The sequence below is a fragment of the Cervus canadensis genome, chromosome 8 (genome assembly GCF_019320065.1).
Source record: "Cervus canadensis isolate Bull #8, Minnesota chromosome 8, ASM1932006v1, whole genome shotgun sequence".
Classification (NCBI taxonomy): Eukaryota; Metazoa; Chordata; class Mammalia; order Artiodactyla; family Cervidae; genus Cervus; species Cervus canadensis.
This window is the reverse complement of record NC_057393.1, coordinates 28,590,860-28,607,633: the sequence shown is the minus strand read 5'-3', so window position 1 is coordinate 28,607,633 and position 16,774 is coordinate 28,590,860. Positions and strand designations below refer to the sequence as shown.

Here is a 16,774-nt window from a genome sequence, read left to right as displayed (position 1 = left end):
AAGGACATATTTCTAGGTAGGTTTCTTGGATTTAGATTTGGAAACAAACATAAGCTCTCAGACCCTTTCAGCCTTCGGTGGATGATGATGCCTTGTGTTCCATTAGCTGTCCTCTGATAAAGAACTGTCCCCAAACTATAGTGGCACCTCTGTGGGGAAAATCACCTCTCTGTTTAACAGATGGGCAAACTGAGGCCTAACCTTGTCGAATTACTTTCTCAGGTCAAATCAAGAGGAGATGACAGGACATTACAATTGCATCCAAATTAACTTTTATGATTTTGACTCAGGTCATCAAGTTTTTTCCACCCACCCCCATGGTAAATGATCAGACATCAAAGCCTTTTCTATTTCTCCATGTTCCATGGGCTTATGCACTCTGTTCCCCTTTGCTCCTCCAGCTCTCAACCCACTCTTAGTAATGTTCAGAAAGAATAAAATAAGAAACCTGCCAGAGAGGAGGAAAAAGTCCAAACAATCACAGATGGCCGGCTCGCAAATTTAATTTAAAATCATTCTTTATTATCCAAAATATTAAAATTAAAGCTATAATGCCCAAAGGAAAACACAGATTAAAACCCCCTATGTTTCACAGCCTTTTCCTCAGGGGGTCCCCGAAACACTGAGTAAGAATGCTTTGAGAAGAAAGCAGGCGTGCAGAAGCAAAGAGCCAGCTGTAGATCATTGAGCCAAACTCTCGGTGACTGACCCAATCAGCTTCCCTTAAAGCCAAACACCAACTGTTTCATATGCAATTAATGATTGCCCTGGCAAATGAAAGTGCATCAAGTCATCACAGGCATCGTTGAATGAGAAGACACACAGCAGTCACAGGTAGCTCATCCCTGGCATCTACATAATGATATTACCAGGCTCATCTAGGCTCAGGATTTAATTCTGCAAAACACCATGCACTAAATATTTATATTCATAAAAGGGCTATGGGGGGAAAAAGCCCACATGCTGCCTCTAGGCTTCCTATTTGTCTAGAATAAGCTGCTGGCTCATTTGCTGGGGTGTATGGTTGGGGGTCAAGGGCATCCTTCAAGTGTCAGTAGAATTCTAGTGTTTCTGGCCCCAACTTCACCCTTTGAAAAGGCTCATTGCTGGGTTGGGTATTCAGAGATACCCAAGAGAAAGCAAAGCCCCTTCCTTCCCTGGATATGTCAAAGCGGACACGGAGGCCCCCTCATGTATCAGTGAGAAAGTAGAGCAGATGAGAACGTATTCCCCTGTCTCTGGTGTGGAAAAATGAAAGTCTAGAGAAGGAACAGAGACAGTTTAGAATTATACCTCACAAATTTTAAATTGCAGATATAATTCCAATTCTTGGCACCACCACATCTGAACCGTAAAACTGAAGAAGAGAGCTTCTCCAAATAATCACAAATAAACCAATGCTGATGGAAAGAACAGGTGTTCTCTTTGGCTTCTTGGATTTGTCTCTATTTTCTCTATTGGATCCTGATTCTGAACCACAGTCCTTATTCAAATGTTCTTTGCAATGCACTCTTGGGCCTGACACCTCCAGCATACAAGGCACAGGACTAACGCAGCTTGGCCTCAGGGGTTGCCAGGATCATTTCCACATCCATCCTGAAGGCTGCTCTCCTCTCCCCACTTGCATCTCAAACCCAATTCTTTTTTTTAATTGAAGTACAGTTGATTTATAATGTTGTGTTGATTGCTGCTGTATAGCAAAGTAACTCAGTTATATATATATGTATATATATACACATTCTTTTTCATTTTCTTTTCATTATGATTTATCACGGGTTATTGAGTATAGTTCCCTTGTGCTATACAGTAGGTAGGACCTTGTTGTTTAACCTTTCTATATATGCTGTTCTTCAGTCACTAAGTCGTGTCCGGCTCCTTTGCGACCCTATGGACTGAAGCCTGCTAGGTTTCACTGTCCATGGGGTTTCCCAGGCAAGAATACTGGAGTGGGTTGCCCTTTCCTTCTCCAGGGGATCTTCCTGACCCAGGGATTGAACTCGTGTCTTCTGCATTGGCAGGTGAATTCTTTACCTCTGAGCCACAAGGGAAGCCCATTCTACTTAAACCAGCTTGCATCTGCTAATCCAAACTCCCAATTCATTCCTCTCTGCTCCCCTTCCCCCACCACCCTAGCAACCACCAGTCTCTTCCCTATGTCTGTATTTTGGCTTCTGTTTTATAGATAGGTTCATTTGTGTCATGTTTTAGATTCCACATATAAGTGATATCATACAGATTTGTCTTTCTCTTTCTGACTTTGTATAATGTGATAATCTCTAGCTACATCCATGTTGCTGTAAATGGCATTGTTTTCTTTTTTATGGCTGAGTAGTAGTCTATTGTATATATCTTCTTTATCCATTCATGTGTTGATGGAAATTTAGGTTGCTTCCATGTCTTGGCTATTGTGAACAGTGCTGCTATGAACATGGGGGTGCATGTATCTTTTTGAATTATAGTTTTGTCTGTGTATATACCCAGGAGTGGGATTGTTGGATCATATGGTAATTCTATTTTTAGTTTTCTGAGGAGCCTCCATACTGTTTTCCACAGTGGCTGTACCAACTTACATTCCCACCAACAGTGTAGGAGGGTTCCCTTTTCTCCACACCCTCTCCAGCATTTATTTGTAGACTTTTTAATGATGGCCATTCTGACTGGCATGAGGTGATACCTCATTGTAGTTTTGATTTGCATTTCTCTAATTATTAGCAATGTTAAGCATCTTTTCATATGCCTCTCAGTCATCTGTACTTCTTCTCTGGTCTCTTTGGGTCTTCTGCCCACTTTTCGACTGTGTTGTTTGCTTTTTCTGTTGTTGAGTTCAAACCCAACTCTTTTCATCCAGCCCCCTCTGCCCTTTTTTCTCCTTGGCAGAAAATGCAGATGATGGAGACTGTTGGTTCCCTGTGCACACCATGACTTGGAGCCTTTAGCAGCTTTTCCAGGGCTCTGCATATTATAATCAAGATGAGATCAGCTAATAAAAATTACTTTGGTTACAATCCAAAAAGATTAACCAGCCTTAAGGGTTTCACGGCTATGCATTACACTTTTCAATTTTCCAACAATTAAGCTAACAACAAATAATATTGACAAATAAACTGCCAGATCTGCTAGCTGAAGCCCTGCCATGGCAAGCAAGAGTTGTTCTGCTGCTAAGTGATCTTCTAGCCATTACCTGCTTGTCAGGTCCAGCCTGTGAGTTCCAACATGCTGGGGCACTGGCACTCTAGCTGCACGGGTGAAGGGCAATGAGTGAAGCTTGCTGGTTTTGTTTTTTATTTTTTTTTTATTTTATTTTTTTTTATAATAAATGTGTGCTTTTTTATATTTATTATTTATTTGGCTGTGTCAGGTCAGGATCTTTGTAGCACATTCATTGCGGCACGTGGGATCTTCAGCAGTGGCGTGTGAATGCTTAGTTGCGGCATGTAGGATCTAGTTCCCTGACCAGGGATTGAACCCAGGCCCCCTGCATTGTGAGTGCAGAGTCTTAGCCACTGGACCACCAGGGAAGTCCCTGGTTTTGTTTTTTAAAAAGATGATAATCCTGACTCTTGCCCTCCTGACACTTTAGAAGAATTTTCCTCGTTTCCACTGATTTATCAACATCCTGCTAGAGAAAATCCAAGGTAAGGAGACCTATATTCTTGTGAGGCACAACTACATTAACTCATTAACTAAGTCAGAGTCACAAATTCAGGGCCTAATATAAACTAGACCTAGCACTAATAAAATCTGGGGATAGGCCCAAGTCTCAATGAAAACCCTCTCCCACACAGATGCTGCTTGAGGTCTATGGAGGCTAGACTTCAGCCCGCCAGGTTGCCTGGGCATTGGAAACAATAGCAGGCTGCAAGATGTTTTGGCTCCTGTCTACAAAGCTAAGGCCCAATTACTTTTCTGGATATTTCTATTACTCAGGTTTGGAGAAGAAGATAGCAGGAGGAAGGGCTAGGAGAGGAGGACTACAAAGGGAATAAAGGTCATCGTTACCATTTAATGAGAGCTTACCATGAGCCAATCACTGTGGTCAGTGCTTTCACTCAGTAATTTATATAGTCTTCATAATAATCCTATGAAGTAGACACCCATTTTACAGCTGAAGAAATTGAGGCCTGGAGAAGTTAAATAGCAGTTCCAGGAATTGAACTCAGGTTTTGGTTCCAGAGCTTGTCTATGCTCTTTGCCACAAAACCAGTGAAAACTGCTGAACAATTATAAATACAGAAAATGTATTTCTGTAGCAGAATCTAAATTATTATTATTATTTTTTTTTTTGGCCGGGTCTCGAAGCTTGTTGGATATTCGTTTCGTAACCAGGGGTCAAACCTGGGCAAGCTCAGAGTCCTAACCCCTGGATCACGGAGGAAGTCCCAGCAGAATCTAAATTCTGATCTAAGTTAGAAACAGGACATCTAGCCTCAAAGTCATACTCCCTTTGATACAATGTTTGATCTTCATCAAAATCAACAAATATATGGGACCTCTGGTGGTCCACTGGCTAAGGCTCCAGGTTCCCAATGCAGGGAGCTTGGGTTTGCTCCCTGGTCAGGGAACTAGATCCTGCATGCTGCAACTAAGACTAGGAACAGCTAAATAAATAGATAATAAAAAACAAAAAACAAATATCTAACAGGAACCCAGTCTCCTGGGCCAAATGGGACAGTGAGAGAGTGTTCTATTTCTTCAATTATGAGAAACAGAGGATAATCTTAAACTAAATAATCTGAGAAACTTGTTAAAAATGCAGATTCATGGGCCCCACCCAATCTTCTTGATCAGAATCTCTGAATAGGGGGCTTGTGAGGCTGCTATTTAACAAGGTCTCCAGACGGTTATTATGCATCCTAGAAAGGAAAACCATTGACATGAACTATGAACACTGCCCTCAAATACATGCCAAGCCCTGTGCCCTGACATCCAGGCCACAATCTGACCGTAGTCAGCCCTCAGCTCCTTCACTCTCCCTCTACCTTCAGTCTTTAATACCTGCTGACTGCATTTCTTCCTCCTGTCTTTATTCTAATTCACCCTGGTCGCTGACCTCATCTGTGCTCTCCCCTCCTCTCCTCACCTGTGTTTGGGTTTTACACCTGCCCCTGGCCTGCTTTGGCCTCTTTCTTTCCTCTCTTTTAAATGTAATTTTTATTTAAGTGTATTATACATACAGAAAAGTGCACAGGATAATAAGGTTACAGCTCAATGAATTTTTCCAAAGTGTATATACCCGTGTAGCCAGCATGAAGTCTCTCTCTCTCTCTCTAAACACAAATTTGACTCTAAATAGCACTGAAGGGTAATTTAAGTCTGTAGTCTCTTAAAGGGACAGTAGGAAAGGGAAATTCCACCATATATCATTCCTTAAAACCTTCTTGTAGAAGCTTCTCACCACCAAAATCTCTCTGCCTTCTTCCCTTCCTTTCACAAGTATTTATTCGGCACCTACCATATTATGTGCTGGGTTCATAATGATGAACAAGATATCCCTGGGTCCTGCTTTCATGGCACTTAAAGTCTCACAAGAGAGACAAATGAGACACAGAAAGGAAACAATAAATTGTGGACTTCCCTGGCGGTCCAGTGGTCAAGAATCTGCCTGCCAATGCAGAGGACACGGGTTTCATCCCCGGTCTGGGAAGATCCCACATACCATGGGGCAACTAAACCTGTGGGCTGCAACTACTGAGCATGCATACCACAACTACTGAAGCCCGCTCACCCTGGAGCCTGAACTCTGCAACAAGAGAAGCCACTGCAATGAGAAACCCATGCACCACAACTAGGGAGTAGCCCCTACTCACTCAACTAGAGAAAGCCTGTGCACAGCAGCAAAGACCCAGCGCAGCCGAAAATAATAAACAAAATGTACATTAATTTAAAAAATTATAAATTGTGACAATTGCTCTGAAGAGATTAACTGGGTGCTCTGGTGCCTGGAGGGTGAGGAGGTGAGGCAGGGGAGGAGGAAAGAGTAGTTTATGAACAAACTATGAATGAAAAGGGCAGAATGTGAAGGCAAGGGCAAAGGCCGTGAGGTGGGACACACCTTGGATCAAGGCAAGAGTTCTTTCCTTTCCTTTCTCTTGGTGACCTCTCCAACTCTCTCCTCCCATCTTTACAAATCTCTTCTTTTCCACCAGAAGCTTTCTACCTTGTCTGCCTCTTTTTATAGGAATAACTTACCATTTTCTCTCTTACAGCATAATAAGTGTTCATCAACCCAAACCCTGACTGTTTAGTGAGGTAGAGAAGGGGGGAAGAATGTGAACTTGAACTTTAATTTTTTTTTTTCTGGCTCCAGAAATGTTTGAACAGGATTTATCCACCTACTCTTTGGAATCAACCCTCAGTCATCCTGTTGTCCCTGAACTAAGTCTACAGGAAGCCTCTGAGTTGCCTCCTTTCTCTGGTTTCTCACAGTTATCACAGGGAGACTCAGAGAGGAGCTCTGTTCAGGAACTCAGATGTTTAGAATCAAGAAGTCTCATCAGTGGTTTTGGCAGCTACCCTGTTTTGTTTCTGAGCTAACGCTGCCATCAGCGATAGCCCTGGCATTAAAGGCAGGGGGCAGTACAGTCTGTGCCCCAAAGGGTTTGGTTGCGAGCCGTTCTAACAACGATGACTTGAATAAGAGTGTTACAAGCACAAAGAAACCTGAGGATTCAAGAGCAGCCCTCTGGTTCTGTCATCTGGCTTTCTTCCTGCCCATGTCAGTGTGAGGTCTTTGTACCCTCTGACCCTAGAGGGAGGCAGAGCAAGTCCTTCTACTAGTTTCTTCTCTCCTTTTCCACCTCCATCCCCCAGCCTATCCTCAGATCCTCTTACAGTCCTGCCTGCCATGATCTCTCAGTTATCATTGGGAGACTCATCTTTGAAGGATTCCCTCAGTCAGACTCCCTGACAGGTGACTGAAGTGGGGAGAATGTTGGGAAGTGAGCCCTCATAACAAAGTAATTAGATCTTTCTAAAGCCCAGCTTTACAGCCCTTTTCGCTTCTCCAGTATTGGGTGATAGAGCACCTCATTCTGTTAACTTCAATGTCCTGGAGAAGGTGAGTTAAATTAAAAACAAACAAAAAACTATTCTTCCATACAGAAATTCAAGTTAAGGCCTCAAAATCAAATCTTGGTATACAAAATTTTTTATGTCCTCTGTGTTCCAGTCCTTGACAAAATTCTGTCCAGTCTTTATCATCATTATCACCACCATCTAACACTATCCGAGTCCCTATCATAAGCTAGGGCCTGGGCAAACTGCTTTATGTGCATCTTTTCCTCCTGGTCCTGCTAAACCTGGACTGCTAAGCCTGACCCATGACAGTGATTCTGAGGGTCAACCTCCAGGACTATGAATGAGGCAGACCCTCAGACTAGCACTGGCACCAGCAGGGAGAACCAGGGAACTGGGGGACAAAGTTTAGATGCCTTGCCCTCTGACACTTGGGACATGATTGGGACAGTTTTCTGACAGACACTGGAGAGTAGTAGCATTTGGTCATGTGTCCACTTAATAACTATGCGGAAGATATTAGCTTGGGATAGCGGAATTCCCACCTCTGGGAAATGACAGCAGCCAGATAAAGACATCATCATCTTGAAGGAATGGTAGTGATGGGATCTGGACAAAGGCCAGTTGAAGAGAAAACAACCCATACAAACTTCAAAATCTATAAAATGAGGGAGGGTCAAATACTGTCTAACAAATTTAGGCAAAGAAATAAAGGAATTACAGCATGAAAATCTGATTAATATCTGAAGCTGGTAAAAATATTCAACAAACACATAAGCTATCTTTTTATAACCAAATGAATACTCTTTTTTGTCTGTTCTGGACGAAGGTTTCTGATTTGGATACTATTGTTAATAAATACCAGACCACCTGACCTGCCTCTTGAGAAATCTGTATGCAGATCAGGAAGCAACAGTTAGAACTGGACATGGAACAATGGACTGGTTCCAAATCGGGAAAGGAGTACGTCGAGGCTGTATATTGTCACTCTGCTTATTTAACTTATATGCAGAGTACATCTTGAGAAATGCTGGGCTGGATGAAGCACAAGCTGGAATCAAGATTGCCAGGAGAAATACCAATAACCTCAGATATGCAGATGACACTACACTTATGGCAGAAAGTGAAGAAGAACTAAAGAGCCTCTTGATGAAAGTGAAAGAGGAGAGTGAAAACATTGGCTTAAAACTCAACATTCAGAAAACTAAGATCGTAGCATCCAGTCCCATCACTTCATGGCAAATAGATGGGGAAACAGTGGAAACAGTGGCAGATTTTATTTTGGGGGGCTCCAAAATCACTGCAGATGGTGACTGCAGTCATGAAATTAAAAGACACTTACTCCTTGGAAGGAAAGTTATGACCGACCTAGACAGCATATTAAAAAGCAGAGACATTACTTTGCCAACAAAGGTCCCTCTTGTCAAAGCTCTGGTTTTTCCAGTAGTCATGTATGGATGTGAGAGTTGGACTATAAAGAAAGCTGAGTGCTGAAGAATTGATGCTTCTGAACTGTGGTGTTGGAGAAGACTCTTGAGAGTCCCTTGGACAGCAAGGAGATCAACCAGTCCATCCTAAAGGAGATCAGTCCTGAGTGTTCATTGAAGGACTGATGTTGAATCTGAAACTCCAATACTTTGGCCACCTGATGCGAAGAACTGACTCATTGGAAAAGACCCTGATGCTGGGAAAGATTGAAGGCGGGAGGAGAAGGGGAAGACAGAGAATGAGATGGTTGGGTGGCATCACCGACTCAATGGACATGAGTTTGGGTAAACTCCGGGAGTTGGTGATGGACAGGGAAACCTGGCTTGCTGCAGTCCATGGGGTCGCAAAAAGTTGGACATGATTGAGCGACTGAACTGAACTGTTAATAAATGCATTTAGACTGTGGGCTAGACTACCTGCAGGAGAATCTGTATTAGTTATCTATTGCCACATAACAAATAACCCTCTAATTTAACAGCTTAAAATAACAGTAAATATTTATTATCTCATAGGGGTCAGGAATTTGAACAGTTTAGCTGAGTGCTCTACCCAGCATCTCATGAGGTTGTGTTCAAGATGTGGGCTGGGTTTGCAATAACCTGAAAGCTTAACTGTGACTGTTGGATCTGCTCCAAGACAGTTTGCAAATGTTATTGGCTATTTGGTGCTGACTGTTGGCAGAAGGCTTCAGTTTCTTGCTCTATGGAACTCTCCATAGGGCTGCTTGGGGTTCCTCATAACTAAATGCCTTATATCTCCCAGAGCAAGTACTCCAAGTGAGTAAGGCAGACCCACAGTATTTTGTATACCCTAGGCTTGGGAGTCACCCTCCATCATTTCTGCAGTATCTCATTGGTTACACAAATCAGTCCTATTCATTATAGGAGGGATGTGAATAACAGGAGGCAAGAATTATTGGGGGTCATCTTGGAGGTAGTCACCACCATACCTTTGTTCTTACAGCATTCTATTTAAACCATTCACCTCGGACTGGGACTTGAACCCATGGGTGCCAGGACTCAAACCCAACCAAAACCTTACTGGAGACTCTAGCCCACAGTGTTTTAATTAGAATCACTTACCTGATGTCTGGACTTACTGAGGCTCAGATTCTATGTGTCTCAGCACTGAAGGAATTCAGTGAGAGGCAAAATGAGAAGCAAGAAATAAATTTATTAATATAGCACTCTTACAAGAAATGCAAGCAGGCAGGTGAGGAAGCTCTGCCTTGAGGATTAAGCGGGCTGCAGTTTAATAGTCAAAGGAAAGGGAGAGGGGAAAAGACTGCCTTCTTCGAGTAGATATCAGGCTTACATCACTAGCTCCTCCTCTGTATCAGGCAGGAGAATGTCTGACTCTATGAGGTCAAACGAGGACTGTCATATTACTGTTGTTGTTTAGTTGCTAAGTTATGTCTGACTCTTTTGTGACCCCATGGACTGTAGCCTGCTAGGCTCCTCTGTCCATAGGATTTCCAAGGCAAGACTACTGGAGTGGGTTGCCATTTCCTTCTCCAGAGGACCTTCCTGATCCCGGGATTGCATCCAGGTCTCCCGCATTGCAGGCAGATTCTTTACCATCTAAGCCACCAGGGAAGTCCCTCTATAGTTAGACAAGCTTGCTTCATTCCACAAGGTTCTGATAACTTTCTTGAGTGATTAATTTACAGTGGTCTCCCAAAGTTTCCCAGGTTTCCCTCTCTATTTATAGACTCCTACTGAGACTTCTACAGCTATCTGTATATCTATCCTATTTTATCCCTATCACTATCAGGGGCACACAATTACAATTTGCCCCATTCCTGATGATGCTCACTGGTTTTTTTTCTTGGGGGGGGCATACTACGTCTTGTACAGGATCTTAGTTCGCCAATCAAAGGTCAAACCTGTGCCCCCTGCAGTGGAAGTATGGAGTCCGAATCACTGGACGGCCAGAGAATTCTTGATGTTCACCTTGATCTCTTGCTTAAAGTTATGTCTGCCAGTCTTCCCCACTGTGAAGTTACTTTTTTCTTTTTCAAAACATTAAGCATATTGGGAGTTATAGCTCCATTATTCTTTGAGTACTTCCTTGTGTTCTGGCACAAAATTTTATAGGTTCATCTTGTGTTTTCCTTGTCCTAGCCCTGGAATCAGCTATTTTCCCAAGGAACACTAATTCCTTGTAGTGGAGAATAATATTTAGAAGCTAAGATCTGGATGCTAAGTCTAGTTACTATTATTGGGTATTGCTGCTCCAGGGCTTCCCTGGTAGCTGAGATGGTAAAGAATCTGCCTGCAATGCAGGAGACCCTGGTTCAATTCCTGGGTCGGGAAGATCCCCTGGAGGAGGGCATGGCAACACACTCCAGTATTCTTGGGCTTCCCTGCTGGCTCAGTTAGTAAAGAATCCGCCTCCAATGCAGGAGATCCTGGTTTGATTCCTGAGTTGGGAAGATCTCCTGGAGGAGGGCATGGCAACCCACTCCAGTATTCTTGCCTGTAGAATCCCCATGACCAGAGCAGCCTGCTGGGCTACTGTCCATGGGGTCACAAAGAGTAGGACGTGACTGAGTAACTAAGTACAACACAGCAACATTGTTGCTCCAATGCCCTCACAGTGGGCAGAGCTAGGGAATGTATGTATACAATGTCTCCCTTCACTGCTGCTAGCTTCTTCCTCCACATGGAAGCCCTTACCATGTCAGTTGAGCTCCAACACCCCATGCCAGATCATCTCTCAGCATAGACACCAACTTTGATCTGTCCTGCGTAATAGTTTTAAGACTAAATTATTCAGGAAGAAGGTCCAAACTGAGCCCATCTTGATTGTATATGCAAATTATATGAAATTTAGAGCTATTAATTGTTAACATTTATTGAGTACTTACTACATGCCAGGTGATGTTCTAAGAATTTTCCATGAATCCTCAGGCCAGCCCAATGAGATAGGAACTATTAGGGTCCCCATTTTGCTGATAAGGCATAAAGAGTTTAAGTAATTGCCCAAGGTCACACGGTTACTGGACTTTTAGAACACATCCTTAAAAAGGAAGAGATATCCTGTGTCCTCCACAGCATTTCCCTGATGTAGGCCTGGAACACAGATACAGTACTGCTAGATATCCTCTGGGGACAAATTGCCCCCAGCTGAGAACCACTGGTCTAGAACAACAGTAATCGAATCTAAGTAAAGCTGCTTCTTGATTGATTGTGCTAATGAATGAAAGAAAGGGGATAAGTATAATCCAGAAGGGCAGAAAATACAAAAAAAAAAAAAAAAGTCTCTTTTCTCTGGTGGCAGAGATTGCTGGTTGCCTATTCCAACATCCATTATAAAGGCATTTCTTCAACCTTTCTCCTCCAGCTCTATACCCCACCTGCCTTTGTACCCATATTCTCTCCCTCCATTTCTGTCACTGAAGGCTAATCCTTGCATCTGGATTTCACTATATCTTCTTAGACCCCCCTATTTCTACCTCTAACCACAGTGCTATCTCTTCTCTTCTTCCCTCTATAGCCATATATCTTGTAAGAGACTCAGCAGTCTCCATTTCCTCACCTTTCCTCTTCAACTCACTGCAGTATTGCATCTGCCTCCCCCCATGATTCACACTTACCAGGTTTTCCTCCTGTCTCTCTGGTCACTTCTTGGACTCCTGTTGCTGGATCTTCTTCTGTTCATTCTGTAAATCTTAACGTTCTTTAGAATTTCACCCTAGACCTGCTGTTCTTCACACTGCTTGCAGTTTTCCTGCATGACTTCATCCTTTCCTTCAATTGCCACCTATATGTTGAAGATCCCTATCTACAGTCCAGGACTTTCTCTTCAGCTTCAATTCTGGATATCCAACGGCCTCTTTGATGTCTGAATCCATGTAGAAGTCTCACAGGTATCTTGAAACAATCTCTCCAAAAAAAAAAAAACCCATAAAAACTGATTATCTTCCCACTACCTGTTCCTTCTTTTATGTTCCCTGTCTCAAAAATAGCACTCCTCATTCATCCTGTTTCCTGAACCAGATACCTAGAAGTCATCTTTGACACATCCTTTTAACATCATCCATGACATATCTAATTAATCACCATGTCCTACAGATTCTATCTCTTCAACATCCCTGCAATCTATCTGCTTTCTTTTTTCATCACCTCCCTCATCAGACCTCCATCATTCCTCCCAGGAAGATTTCAGCAACCTCATAATCCTTTTCCCAGTATGCAGCTATAAGAGATTTTCTAAAATTACAAATCGGGCCATGCTGCAGCCCTGCTTAAAAAAATGTTCAGTAGTTTCTTGCACCCCTCACAATAAAGTCCAAATTCCTTAATTTGGCATATAACCTGGAGTGAAAGTCAAGATATTTTATAGTTGGTAAGGCACAGGCACTGACCCCAGTTAGAAAGGATGTCAGCTGGTTCACCTGACAGTGTATGTTGGCTGAATAATGGCTTTGCCTATAGAGCCCCTGCTATTGTCTTCTGCACCCTCATCTAGTGCCACTCTTCTTCTAAAGCCACCCTAATCTTGTTTTGGTTCTCAGACTGCACCATCAAATGCAACTTGAGACTTCCCTGGTGGTCCAGTGGTTAAAAATCCACCTGCCAGGGCTTCCCTGATGGCTTAATGATAAAGAATCCGCCTGCCAGTGCAGGAGACATGGGTTTGATCCCTGGTCTGGGAAGATCCCATATGCTTTGGAGCAACTAAGCCCATGTATCGCAACTATTGAGCCTGTGTTCTAGATGGGGAGCCAAAACTATGGAGCTCATGTGCCACATCTACTGAAGCTAGAGCCCCTGCTCCACAACAAGAAAAGTCACTGCAATCAGAAGCCAGAGCATCACAACAAAGAGTAGCCCCCACTTGCCACAACTAGAGAAAGCCTGTGTGCAGCAAGGAAGACCCAGCATGGCCAAAAATAAATAATAAAAATTTTATAAAATGCAACTTTGCCTGAAATGCTCTTTTCAGCAGGTTTACCATCACTCCACCCCACCCCCAATCCACAGAGCTGCCCTGAAAGGGATTGACTGCTCTATCCAGAAAAGAATGGCTTTGGCCTGTGACAGTGGGCATGTCTGTTGAAGGAACCCACACTGTTAATTATTCCTTCTACTTAGGCACAAAAGCATATAGCCTCAGTGGGGTTAGCAAACTCCCCTAAATAGAGAAGTGACTGTTGATCTTTTATGAGGACAAGGAAGTAAGATGATGGTGGAGACAGGAAGGGGACATTCTTTAGCTCCCAGCTAAAATAGTATCTTTCCTGCTAACTGAAATACAAATAACCTTCCCACCTCCACAGGACCTCATGACCTAGGATTAAGCCTATCAGATATTTGAATAGTTGATGGATATTTAATCAGTTGATCACTTTGCTTCCATTCAGCTTTCAGCTTTGATTGGCTGTTCTTAGGGATTCCTTTGTAGCTCAGTTGGTAAAGAATCTGCCTGCAATGCAGGAGACCTGGATTTGATTCCTGGTTGGGAAAGAAACCCCTGGAGAAGGAAATGGCAACCCACTCTAGTATTCTTGCCTGGAGAATCCCATGGACAGTGGAACCTTGGAAAACAGAGGATTGTGGTGGTGATGGGGGTGGGGATTGTTGAGTAGTTCTAGATTTTGGAAGGCAAGGTAGGCTTAGAGGGGAATCTGGATAGCAGAGGTCAGCAAGAAGGCGCTGAGCATCCAGACTCCAAGGCAGCAGACTTAAATCTGGCTGCAGCTTAGAACCACCTGGGGACCTTCTAAAATTACCATTTCCAAGGGCTTCAGTTCATTTCAGTTCAGTCGCTCAGTCGTGTCCAACTCTTTGCAGCACACCAGGCCTCCCTATCCATCACCAACTCCCGTAGTCCACCCAAACCCATGTCCATTGTGTCGGTGTTGCCATCCAACCATCACATCCTCTGTCATCCCCTTCTCCTCCTGCCCTCAATCTTTCCCTGCATCAGGGTCTTTCAAATGAGTCAGCTCTCCGCATCCACAGACTTATTAAATTAAGGGTAAAGCTTGGGCACCATTATTTTTTTTATAAATTTCCTCAAATGACTCTTATTTGCAATTAGGGTTGAGAGAACAATGGCAATGGGATGAACAGAAAGCACAGACATATGTAGAATATTTCTAGCTCTGTCCTGCTATATGTTATAAGTACAGACTGCAGAGGGTAAGAGGGACAGTTTAACAAAGGGCAGGATCCTTGTGGGTTGGAGTTGCAGTTGCACAAAGTAAAATATACAGACTGGCAAAATAAAAGGGGGGCTGGTAGTTTGGTAACCCTGAGTGTGGTAGAGTAGTGTGATGAGATGTACACTGTCCTGGTGTTTCTGTACTGCAATTTGGCTCTATATAGCCCAATTACTGGAGAAGGCAATGGCAACCCACTCCAGTACTCTTGCCTGGGAAATCCCATGGATGGAGGAGCCTGGTAGGCTATAGTCCATGGGGTCGTGAAGAGTCAGACACGACTGAGCGACTTCACTTTCACTTTTCACTTTCATGCACTGGGGAAGGAAATGGCAACCCACTCCAGTATTCTTGCCTGGAGAATCCCAGGGACAGTAGCCTGATGGGCTACTATCTATGGGATTGCACAGAGTCGGACACGACTGATGTGACCTAGCAGCAGTAGCAGCAGTCCAGTTAAGTGTCCCTAATAGCCTATGAACCAGCAAATACGGTCTTAGGTGTGTATTCCCAAATATATTCTCATTCACGGAAGAATGTAAGAAGTTGATCACTGCAGTGTTATTGGAAACTGGAGTCTTTTTATTTGTTTCTTTAGCTGCACTGGGTCTTAGTTGAAGCATGTAAATTCTTTAGTTATGGCATGTGGGATCCAGTTCCTTGACCAGGGATCAAACCCAGACCTGCTGCATTGGGAGCATGGAGCTTTAGCCACTGGACCACCAGGGAAGTCCTGGAAACTGGAGTCTTCACTGGGAGAGTGAATGGGTAGACTGTGGGGAATACACACCATTAGACTATTCAGTTAGAAGCATCATGTTTGATGTACATAGCAATGTAAATGGATCGGTACCATTTACCTAAAACCACAGGTACTAGGTGAAGAAAGTATGAAACACAATGAGATACATAACAATATTACATTTGTGAATTAAAATTTTTTTCCATTTATTTTTATTAGTTGGAGGCTAATTACTTTACAATATTGTAGTGGTTTTTGCCATACATTGACATGAAACAGCCATGGATTTACGCGTATTCCCCGTCCCGATCCCCCCTCCCACCTCCCTCTCCACCCGATCCCTCTGGGTCTTCCCAGTGCACCAGCCCCGAGCACTTGTCTCATGCATCCAACCTGGGCTGGTGATCTGTTTCACCCTTGATAGTATACATGTTTCTATGCTGCTCTCTCTAAACATCCCATCCTCGCCTTCTCCCACAGAGTCCAAAAGTCTGTTCTGTACATCTGTGTCTCTTTTTCTGTTTTGCATATAGGGTTATCGTTACCATCTTTCTAAATTCCATATATATGCGTTCATTTGTGAATTTAAAATTTAACACGCAAAACAATATCTATTTTGCAAAAACCATACAAAGCAAAAGAATGCCAATCTCATTGGGCAATATTTTCATTCTTCTCTACGGATAACAAGGGCTTCCCTGGTGGCTCAGATGGTAAAGAATCTGCCTGCAATGCAGGAGACCTGGGGTTCAATCCCTGGCTTGGAAAGATCACCTGAAGAAGGGAATGGCTGCCCACTCCAGTATTCTTGCTGGAGAATTCCATGGACAGAGGAGCCTGGCAGGCTACAGTCCACGGGGTCATAAAAGAGTCAGACACGACTGAGTAACTAACACCTAAAGTAAAATAAAACAAATGACTTCTCAACAGAATTTTACAGTTTAAAGGATGTTAACCTCCCACCCAAACTGAACTCTCCTAGACAATCTTGCCTCTATATTTTCAGGCAACATGGTCATCCTGCCTCTATGTTTCCTTTGTCAAGACAGCTCTGATTACTAGGAAGCATGAATCTGAGTCCTGTGTCATTACAGTGTAGTTCAGTGAAAACAGCACAGGCCTTGCAGTCAAGCAGATGGGGTTAGAATCCTGATGCTGGGTGACTTGATCAAGTTACTTATCTCTTCTTAGTCTCACTTACTTCATCTGTAAATTAGGGATAATAATACCTGCTTTACAAAGTTACTCTGTATTAGAAATTATGAATATAAGATGCCTAGTCACAAAGAGCTAATAAAGTGACAGCTGTTATCATCATCACCACCATCACTATTATTATCCCATCCAGGGGTCCTACTTTA

General features: G+C 43.2%; 1 non-coding gene across 1 annotated transcript; it reads right to left on the bottom strand.

Annotated features, from left to right (window-relative positions):
• Window positions 1-3,445: 3,445 nt before the first annotated feature.
• TRNAV-CAC lies at window positions 3,446-3,518 on the bottom strand. Its single transcript has one exon. It is a non-coding gene; the product is annotated as a tRNA-Val (tRNA).
• Between the last annotated feature and the right edge of the window lie 13,256 nt (window positions 3,519-16,774).